Source organism: Diceros bicornis, chromosome 21, assembly GCF_020826845.1.
Source record: "Diceros bicornis minor isolate mBicDic1 chromosome 21, mDicBic1.mat.cur, whole genome shotgun sequence".
Lineage (NCBI taxonomy): Eukaryota > Metazoa > Chordata > Mammalia > Perissodactyla > Rhinocerotidae > Diceros > Diceros bicornis.
The window spans coordinates 56,510,448-56,521,047 of record NC_080760.1 but is presented as its reverse complement, the minus strand read 5'-3'; positions in this window follow the sequence as shown (position 1 = coordinate 56,521,047).

The window sequence follows — 10,600 nt, the reverse complement described above, 5'->3', positions numbered from 1 at the left end:
CTGGCTGTGGCCTGAGACAGAGCAGGGTGCAGGGCAGGAGGCTCTGCCCTGCTCGGGAAGTAGGTGATAAGCTTGGCCTGGGCGAGGGGCAAATGACTGGGCCTCCCAGCCCTGCGTTTGTTTCAAGTCATTCCAGGCCAGGTGGAGGGGGAGGGCCGGGTGGATGGTTGGAGGAAGTTCTGGCTCTTGTCATAGCCCAGGAGTGACAGGTCGCAAATAGACCAACCCCCAGCTCTCATGGGGACGGTATTGGCAGAGAGACCTGAGAACCGCAAAGAGATTCTAGAAGCTGTTCTTCCCCTGGGCAACCCCCAAGCCTCTTGCTGAAGTGGTCAGCCTTTGAGACGCTGCCCACAGGAGGGGTATTTTGTCCACATGACAGCAGGTCACAGGGACGCTCTCAGTGAGGTGCCAGCTCTCCTGGGCAACAGGAGTCATGGCTACATGTCCAGTAGGATGTGAGAGGTGCTGTGGCCCCTAGCCCTGGGTGCTTCTGCCCCAGACCCCTTTGCAGAGATATCTCCACCCAGTCCCCTCCCCACCCTGTGTGCTGGCATGGATGCGTGGGTCACCCAGTGGCCGAGATGAGCACCCAGGTGACTTGGCTTTGGGAGCGAGATTGCGTTACACGCTGAGATGTCGCGTGGTCGTCTTCCAGAGGGGCCTGAGCGTGAGGTGCGGTAGCTTTTGTGTGCTGTGCGCTGTAAATGTGCATGGAGGGAGAAAGGTGTGGGCAGCCAGAGGTGGACTGGAAACATGTGCTCTGCCGCCCCTCGGGCAGTCCTTCTGCGTGGGCACTGGTCCGTGCAGGGAGGGGAACCTGTCCTCTCTGCTCCAACAGGTCCACGAGCCCTTTCCCGGCCTTCCGGGAGAGACACAAGAGGTTTCCTTTTTCTCCCCGGAGCTGCGGCGTTGGGCCTGGAGCTGCTGGGACAAGCAGGCTGAGACCGAGAGTGGAGCCAGCGTGGGGCAGCACGCAGCACATGCGGGCCCGGGGACGCCGGCCAAGCCCTGCGTCAGCCAAGCCTCTCAAAGCTTCCCCGCGTTTTGAGTCAACAGTGTCTCCTTTTTTTTTTAAGCCAGTTTGAGTCGGGTTTCTGGTGGCTGACAGAGCCCCTCCCTCCGTGGGGCCGCAGCAGCCTCTGCCTGGGCTGCCACGTGACAGTTTCTTCTCCAGCTCCGGGGTGGGGGCCCACCTGGGGTAGGGGGTGCAAAGCCCTCGGATCTCAGGTTCCTCCAAACTCTCCGGGCTTTTCTATCACAAAGACATGTGCACTGGTAAGTGACCAACTCAAACTCTTGCGGTGTCTTCTAGTGAATTTTTGTATCTTGAAAAGAAAAGCCTTTGCTTATTTCAACGTACACCCCCTGCCGATCAAGAAGGTGGCAAACAAGTCTCTGCCTGAATCGGCTCTCCCAGGGAACCCCCCACCCTGCCCCATGCCAGCCCCTTCCTCCAGGGGCCTGGAGCCCCCAGTGGGAAAAACCTCAGGCACTGGAGCTGTTGTGCCCGTGGGCCCTGGGCTCCCGGCCTCAGCCTGGGCCTGGTGGAAGCAGGGGTCCCGTGCCCTGGGCTTCCTCCTGACCCCTCCTGGGCTGTCTTGGCTTCCTCTCCCAGCCAGCTTGCCCCACCCCGAACCTTGGTGCCGCTCCTGGCTCCAGGCCACATCGGGCGCTGCCTGGCTGAAGCTAGCTCGTCCACACCGGCTCCAGCCAGGCTGCCAACGGCCACTCCAGCCCCACTTGGGCTCATTGCCACCGTCAGACATGCCACAACACGTTCACGGGTTCCATTCACCCCGATGAGGGCCAGAGTCACCACCGTGGGGCTCGGTGTGACCAGTTTGGGCTGTGTCCAGAGACCTGGTTCTGACTGTGTTCTCCCCTGAGGGCCCAGTCTGGCTCAGACGGCATTTACCTTCCGGCTCCACCTCTGCCACAGCGTGGGCCCTCACGTGTGTGTGCACATGCATGGGCGTGGGCACAGACCTCTCACACTGCTCGTCCTGGGCCCCCCACCTGAAGGGTGAGAACTGGTGCAGGCAGAGCTGGGCCTGTCCTTAGCCCAGGTGGGAGTGGGAGAGGGGACCTAGGTGGGGGTACTAGGTCGGGTGGGGCCTCAGGAAGGGGCACCCAGGGGGCATCGGCTTGAATGTGCAAGGAGAGGACACAGAGATGGGAGGTCTTGGCAGGGGACACAGCCTGGGGAAGGGCCCAGTGGTGGCACCGAGGATGAGCCCTGGGAGTTACCATGCACATGGCTGTGGGAAGCAGCGGGGCTGTGAGGCAGCCTGGGGGCAGGGCCTCTGCCTGTCTCCTGTCCCTCCTGATCATCCACATCACTCAGTTGCTCTGATGGGGGAGCCTCAATGTGGAAAGAGGGCCACGTGGCCTCTCAAGCTGCCGTGGAGGGTGAGGCCATCTGGGGGTCCTGCTGGGTGGGTGTCACTGTCCCTGTGCAGGAGGAGCCCGGCTCAGCCCAGGACCCCGGCCAGGCCTTCTCGGGACCCCTCTCTTCAGTCCATGGCCCTTGGCCAGCCCAGTGGAGGCTCAAACGGAAGTCTGATCCAGCCCTGTCTATGGTGGGGAAGTGAACACACGGCCAGGTGTCAGGAGCCAGGGGTACCTAGTCCCCCTCGCCGGGGGGGCCTAAGGAAGACTGGGGAGAGAGAGGAGGGCTGCCCAGGCCCAGAGGCCAGATGGGGCAGCTGGTCTGGAAACTCCTTGGGCGCTGAGAGGACACCCTGGCCGCTGGGTGGGCACGAGGGGATGTCTGTGTGCGAGGTGGCGGGCCTGTGCTGGAATGCGCCCCTTCCAGCCCACCGAGGCTCCCCCTCGGGGCCCGCACCTAGGCGCTCCCCGGGCCTGGGGTGGGGGCTGAGAACAAAGTGGGCAGGGCAGGGTGGGCCGTGCTGGAGCGAGGGAGGGGCTGACCCCTCCCGGGAGAGGCACCTGCCACCCACCCATCCACAGCGTCCGCCCGCCTGCCCTGGCCTGCCTGCCTGCCCACTCCACCCAATATTTTCCGATGGAAAGTTCCGAGGGCAAGGGCAGTACCAACCATGTGAACAAGATGAGCGCGGGCAGCAGTCTGAGTGTCACGGTGGGCGGGGCGGGGGGTGGGAGCCCCTGTGCACTCTGCTGTCAGGCAGCTGAGGGGACCCGTCCATGCCTCCCCAAAGGCTGGGATCCCCCTCCCTTGCAGGCCAGACCTCTGGGCACCCCCTCTCCAGGAAGGGCGGGTTCCTGGGAGGGTCTGGGGCCCAGCATGGCGGGGCACACGGGATGGTCCTAGGCTTTCCTACCAGACACAGCGTCCACTCCTTGGTAGAAGCCAACGTTGGACGAAGAAATCAACAGATGAATGAATGAATGAACGAATGAATGGGCCCACATGGATGCCCACCTGACCAAAGAGCAGGTTAGAAAACCATGAGCCGCCAGGGACCTGGGAGCACCCCCTCTGTGGGGAGTCACCCCCTTGTCCAGCGGGCCTGGGAGAAGAGGCCTCCAGGCTGGTGGAGAGGTGGTTCATTCCAGGCTGGGTGGGGGAGGGTATGGCCAAGGCGTGTGGTTCCCAGAAGCAAGAGCCGACCAGCCCGGGCTGTGGGGAAGCGCTGGGTGGGGGTGGCCAGGCCCCAAGGCTGGGGTGGTGGAGGAGGAGGGAGAGGCCAGTGAGGGCTACATGGAGGTGGGAGGGGGATGTAGCCCAGGGGTCTCAGGGTCTGGCTGAGGTGGGGTCTTTGTGGCTGTGGAGGAGGAGGTGGGAGAACCCAGGGGTGGTTCTGCAGCCCCTGGGTCACCGATCCAGCCAGAGGGGCTCCCCAAAGTATGTGCACGGCCTCCCACTTCCTCCAACTGCCAGGTCACCCTCAGGACAGGCCTGCCACCCATTGCCCCTCCCCAGCCCCACAGCAGTTTGGGAGGGCTAGATGGGGCCTGGGTGGGGAGTGAGAGCCCCCTGCCCCTCCACTGTGTAGGGAACCTCCGGGGAGGGGGGAGAAGCTCCAGCCTCTCATGGCTGAGGCTGGGGACCATTTCCCAGAAAACAGGTGGCTGGCAGGAGACAAGGCCAATAGGAGAGTGCTGGGGCTGTGGGCTGGACCGGCTGGACTGCCACTGGAGCTGCTGAGCTGTGCGGAGGGGGAAGACCAGGCAGTACAGGTGGGCAAAGGTGGGTAAAGTGGCACCCGGCTGCTCCAACGGTGCAGCTCCCAAGGGAGGGGGCCACATGCCCACCAGTGGTGACTCCCAGACGGTGAGTCCACAGCTGTGATCCCAGGGGTGTGTGAGGTGCTGGACGGGCCATGTGGCTCCCCCAACACTACTGCAGGTCCCCCTTCAGTGTCCCTCTCCCACAGGCTGCACTGTGCCCCGTCCACCATGGGAAACCCAGTCTCATGGCTGGGCTGCCTGGGGGAGGGGAGGAGCCGTGCTGGGGCTCGCCTGAGGGCCCCCGGGAGACCTCCCCACCAGCAGCTCCCCAGGGCCTGCTCCCACCAGGGATCTCCTGGGCCTGGTGGGGCCCCTGTGCCATGGAGATGACCGAGATGACAGAGGTGATGACGATGGTGGTGACAGAGGCTGTGGAGGTGGGGCCTGGCCGGCCAGGAGGGCAGCCAGCCCTGGTGAGGTATGGCAGCCCCTGGGTGGGGTAGGGGTTGGGGCTCAGCCCAGGGGGGCTAAAGCACGTCCCTGTTGCAGGAGCCCCCAGGGCTCCTGGACACTCTTCGCAGCTAGCTGGATGGCAAGGAGGAGCTGCAGGCCTCGCAGGGACCCCTGGCCCTGACACCACAGTAGCCGCTGCCTAGCTATGGGAGGGGAGATATAGGGTGTAGGGGGCAGGGCCGAGTGGGGCACCTTGGATCCCTGAGTCCTCCTCTGAGCCTCAGGCTGAGCCATCAGCACACAGTATGGACCGCAGACCCTCTCCCAGGTGGCTGGTGGTGGAACTACTATAGGCTCAGGGCTGAGGGTACTCTTGGAAGGGGCAGTGGCGGGAGGGCTGGGCAGGGGCAGCCAGCACTGTGCACCCAGCCCCCACGCCCCCACACCTGGCAACTGCTCCGGTGCCTGCTGGAGGACCGGAGCTGAGGCTGCAGGAGGCCCAAAGCCCGGCAGAGCTGCAGGCCCAGTGGGATGGCCTGGTGCAGCGGGCAGAGGCCAGGTGAGGCCTTGAGGGCCATGAGTGGGAAGAGGGCCGGCACAGAGAGGGTGCTGCTGACCCCCCGGTCCGGGTCCTCAGATGCGGGCTCCTGGAGCAGCTTGTCCCAGCGGCCCGGAGCTTCGAGGCGGCCTGTGGTGCTCCCCTGGCACAGCTGACCTCGGGCAAGCAGCTCCCAGTGGAGGCCTGAGGGCCGCAAGGGGGCTGTGCAGCGCCTGCAGGTACCGCCCAGGCCCCAGGGCAGAGGCCATGGCCTGGCACGGGGCTCAGTGGCCGTGTGCTCACAGGGTGTGTGCGAGGGGGCTGTGGCATGGGCTTAGGGCCTGGAAAGGACTCTGGAGGCTGGCCAGAGGCTGGCAGAGCTGCTCGAGGGTGAGTGGTGAGTGGGATGGGCAGGGAAGGTGGCCTCACAGCCTGGTAGGTCAGCCAAGGCATCCTCAATGCTCATATTTGGGGACCCCCATAAATGCCCCTCCAGTCCCTCCTACCCCTGCCTCTGGGGATTGTTCTGGTGCTGCGGTCCCAGCCCACAAGTCCAAGGTCCCTCCCAGTGCCCACGTCCTTGACCCCAGCCCCTTTCCTCTGGCACAAGCTGCAGAGGATGAAGGTCAGCTGGTGAGGGAGCAGCTGGAGCAGCTCTGGGAGTGGGCGAGGCTGACCGAGAACAGCACTGCCCATGCCCGGCGGAAGCTGCTGCATGACCTGGGAATGGGGTCCCCTGAGCCCTCATACCCAGTGAGCTCTGCGGCCCAGCTGGAACTAGAGGGGCAGCCTCTGAATAGCAAGGGCTCCATAATGAAGAGAGGTGTTTGCGCCCACCTTGGCCTGCCCCAGGGTGGGCCAGGAGGGCTGGGCAGGCGCTGGAGGGCTGAAGGAGGCAGTCTCCAATCTGCCCCATCCTCTCTGGCCGTGGAGCAGGGATGGCTGGGGCGGGTACAGAGGACTTTCTGTCCCCAGGCCAGGGCTGCCTGGGAAGATGCTGCTGTCTTCCTCCAGCTGAGTGCCCAGCTGGCTCAGCTAGCGGAGCGGCTGGAGCAGCTGGCAGAGCGAGCAGAGGCCCCTGGCCAGGTGGTGGCACATACGGCGTCCGTTCAGGAACCGGACCTCCCACTGGGTACCCCAGGGCCTTCAGGGGTCACCGTAAAGAGCATACACGGCCAGGCCTGGAAGGTGGGCTCGAGTGCCCCAGGTGCACGGGAAGCCAGGTGAGGTGGGCGTGGGGCTTTGTGCCCAAGGCTGGGTTCCCGGGGCGGTCCTCTCTCTCCCCAGCTGTGTTCCAGGCAGAGGTGAAGCCTCTGGAGGGGTGCTGGTCAGAGGGTCAGGCGCAGGACGCTGGGCTGAAGACCACCTACAGGCCAGCTGAGCAGATCTGGTGGCGCCCGGTGGAGCTGGTGGCCAGCGAGGAGGGGCTACAGCCCGAGGGCAGCTGGGCCCAAGCCCTGAAGGTGCCTTGGAAGACGGGGGCGATGGGGAAGAGCTTGCCCCAAAGTCCTGTGGGAGGAGAAGGGTGACCACAGGGAAGCTGGACAACTTGGGGGCTCTGGGTCTGGGGCCCCGTCTGCTGGTAGGAAGGCCTCCGGAGACTGGCCCTCTTGTGGGGTGAAGAGGGTGCAGCGAGGAGGAAGGACAGCTGGGGCAGGCAGGGCTGACCAGAAGGATTTCTGTGGCAATCTCTAGACTTGGCTCCCATCCCTCCAATAACCTCAAGTCTCCATGACAAGGCCGCCTTGCTCTCCTAGCAGGATCAGGACCAGAGATAAAGGCAGGACCTGGCTGCCAGCCCTCAGAGGTGGGTCTAGCCAGCCAAGGACACTACCTCTGGGGACAGCACTGCCCAACCTCTAAACAGTATTAGGGTGGGGACAGAGAGGGCAAGGTATCTGTGCACACCTTCCATCTTTTCTATCAAGAGGAGCTCCCAATTAATTGCTATTTATGACTTCGATTTATGCAGTAACTGGAAAGAAAATATATATTTGGAGCAAGACATAAAGAAATTTAATTCTAAAGTACAGGTTGGGTGTCTCTCCTACTTTAATGCAACCTTGGGGCCCAGCCTGGGAGTCAATAGAGTGCGTTCCACCCTGGCTCTGCCTTCCTTCTCCTCCTGTAATGTGGGAGAAGCTGGGACTTGTAAGAGGCAGCTTCGAGGTGTTCCTCCTGCCCTGAAGTCCCAGATCTCCTTCTTCACTTGCTCTACCAGGTTGAGTTCTCAGACTGGGGGACTGTCGTAGTTTTCTCAGGCTGCCATGGCCGCTTAAACAACAGAAGCGTGTTGCCTCACAGTACTGGAGCTGGAAGTCCCAGGTCAAGGTGTCGGGGTGGGGGAGGGGGCGGGTGGTGGTGGTTCCTGTCGACGTCTGTGAGGGAATCTGCTCCAGGCCTCTCTCCTTGGCTTGTAGACAGCGTCCTCTTCCTGTGCCTTCACATCGCCCTCCCTCCGTGTGTGTCTGTGTCATAACCTCTTGTGTTGATGAGGACACTAGTCAGGGCCCATCCCACTTCAGTAGACCTCAGTTCAACCAACTTTATCTGCAACCACCTTCCAAAGAAGGTCACATTCTGAAGGGCTCAGGAGTTAGAACTTCAACATAACGAATTTGGGGGGGACACAATTTAATCCTCACGAGGGAGTAACCCCTGCTGGCTCTGCTGGCCTTTCTTCAACCCAACCCTGAGCGTCCAGCAGGGCAGGGGCTGTGTTCCCTGCTGCACTGACTGGGCCAGCCCGTGTCACGTCTCCTTGCTTATGGAGAGGGCAGTGTCAGGCACAGGGTGGAGGGTTCAGGATATGGGGCTACCATGGGGAACAGAGGTAGAAGGGCCTCTTGGAGGCAGGCAGGCTGTGAGGCTCCTCTGATGGCAGGGTTTCCCATGGGAGCCGTGTTGAGAACAGCCCCTGACATTGTCTTTGCCATGGTGGGGGCCGGCCCTGTGAGGAGGGGCTGCCTGTGAGGGCACCTGCCACCAGGGCCTGCTGCTGGAGCTGCTGGGCTGCTGGGCTGCAGCGTTTGGCCCTTTGATGGAGAGGTCAGCCTGCCACTCTGCTCTGTGCCCACCTCACTCCCACCCGGCCCTGCATCCTGCCCACCTCTGCCACACCACTGCTATAGGCCGGGCATCCTGGAGGAGACGGCGATGCTCGCCATAGGCCACTTTGTGGAGGAGCTGTTCGCACTACCCCACAGGCTGAGCCAGGGCGAGCCCCAAGGGACCAAGGGAGGACCTGAGACCAAGGACTGTGGCCTACACAGTGATCTCCTGGACCAGGCTGGGGTCAGCATGGTAACACTGCTCTTAGGTGCCCTGGCACCCCCTCCTTGGACCATGCCCTCTGACCCATGGGGTGCTCTGGGGTGAGCGGGGTGGACTGCAGGGCTGGGCACAGCTCCTGAGGGGCTCTGGGTGCCTGGTGGCCAGCTCGGGCAGAGCGCACCAGCTCAGGAGGCGGTGGCGGCAGGTAAAGCAGGGCGGGATGGGGCATAGGGGACTTACCTCACCGGCCTCCTGACACCCCCCCCCCAAATACCCTGAGGCCCCTCCTTGCTGTGAGGTGGTACAGGCCCAGGCCTGGGGGCTGCTGGGATGAAGCACTGGACTGGAGGAAGTGCCCCAGGGAAGGTGCTGGCTCTGAGGGGCCCTGGCCAGGGACAGCCTGGGAACCTGGGGAGTAGGACAGTCCCCCAGGCTTGCCCCCAGGGGCATTCCTGCAAGAGCTAAGCTGGAGGCCACCACGGGGAGCTGGAGCCACAGGAAGAGGAGCCGGTGTGACAAGGACCAGTAGCAGTGCCTGGGGCAGGGCCCGCTGCATGCAGCCAGCCCACGCCTTCAGGTGAGGGGCAGGTAGGCACGCTGCCCACCCCTGCGCACACAAGAGAGACCTAGGCCTGGCCAGCCTCACACCTCCTTCCCATAGCAAGGGGCTGGCACACACCTGGATTTCGTGGCCTGGCAGCAATGCTGCCTGCAATGGCTTGGCCACAGGAAGAAGGCGCTGGGCGCACTCCGGGCCACAAGCCATGGCCAACACGGCCACACTTCCCAGCAGGAGGTCATGGACAGTGTCCTGGTGTCCGGCGAGCAGGACTGGGGCTGGGTGCAGCTGGCCAGCATACCTTGCAGGGACGTGGTCCCACGTCAGAGCTCTCTCCTCTGTCGAGGCCACGGCTCTCCAGCAGCCAGCAGCAGCCACACAGCATGGGCAGTGTGGGGGACATGGTTGGGGACAAGCACACAGGTGGCCAGAGGCCAGGGGGGAAGCGGGGTCGGGTCGGCGCCGCCCGCTCCTGCACCAGCGCTCCGGCCCAGGGTCCAGGGAGCGTTGGTGAGCAGGTGTGAGCATGGGCCTGGTGGGCAGGGGTGAGGGCAGAGCCATGGGAGCTGACCCCAGCACCATCCACCCGGAAGCCCGGACCCCCAAACCCTGTGCCTGTGCAGATGTCTCAAGGGGCCCTCATGGTTCACGTTGGAAGTGGCTGGGTGGCCCTGGATGAGAATCTGGTCAAGAATGCCCTGGGCAGAGGTGAGGTGTGGGAGAGCCAGGAGACTGAGACCTCAGGGCTGAGGGGATAGAGGAGCAGAGGCCTTGGGCTCTGCCCTGGGGGGTTGGTGGATACCTGCTCTGCCCCTGTCCATCTGGGATCTCTGGGCAGGGAAGGGGAGGACCAGCCAGAAGAGCCATGAGAGGTTCCTGTCCTGGGCTGTGGTCCCCAGCAGGCGGGACCCAGGTGGTGTCCCAAGGTTCCACCTGCAACACCTCCAGCAGCCCCCTGCCCCGGAAGGTGGGTGCTAGGATGTGCGTCTGAGAGGGGGGGCTAGGTACTCCTGGGTGGACAGTGGACCTCCTCTGAGCCTGGGTGGAGGAGCTGGACCGGTGGGGTGAGGCCTGACCATCCTTTCCAGACAGGACTGGGAGTCTGCTGGGGACACAGAGACCCCAGCTCTTCCAAGGTCAAGGCTGAAGAGGGGCGCATGGAGGGGAGTCCCTGAGGACACGCTGGCTCAGCCCACCCAGAACTAAACAGCAGCGGAGGGAGCCGGCCCCAGGGAAGTGAGCAAGGCCTGAGGACAGCCAACCGGCGGGGAAGCGAGGTCGGGTCGGCGCCGCCCGCTCCTGCACCAGCGCTCCGGCCCTGTATTCCGGGAATCAAGTCGCATTTTGGAAAGCGAAACCACGTGCGCCGGCGGGTCCGCATTTCCCTTGCAAACTCCATTCAAACGCCGCCCAGGCGGGCGCGGGGCGCACTCTCTCCCTGCTTCCTGAGCCCGCCCCGCATTCCTTCGCGGTGACTCTGGGGGAAGGGTCGAAAGAGGCAAGAGTAGGAGGGAGAAGACCCTGCTCCCCGGCAGCCGCCCCACCCAACTGGGGGGCCCCTCCTCGCCTAGGGGTGCTCACAGACCGCCGGCCGGCCAAAGGGCGCGCGTGGGGCGTCTGAC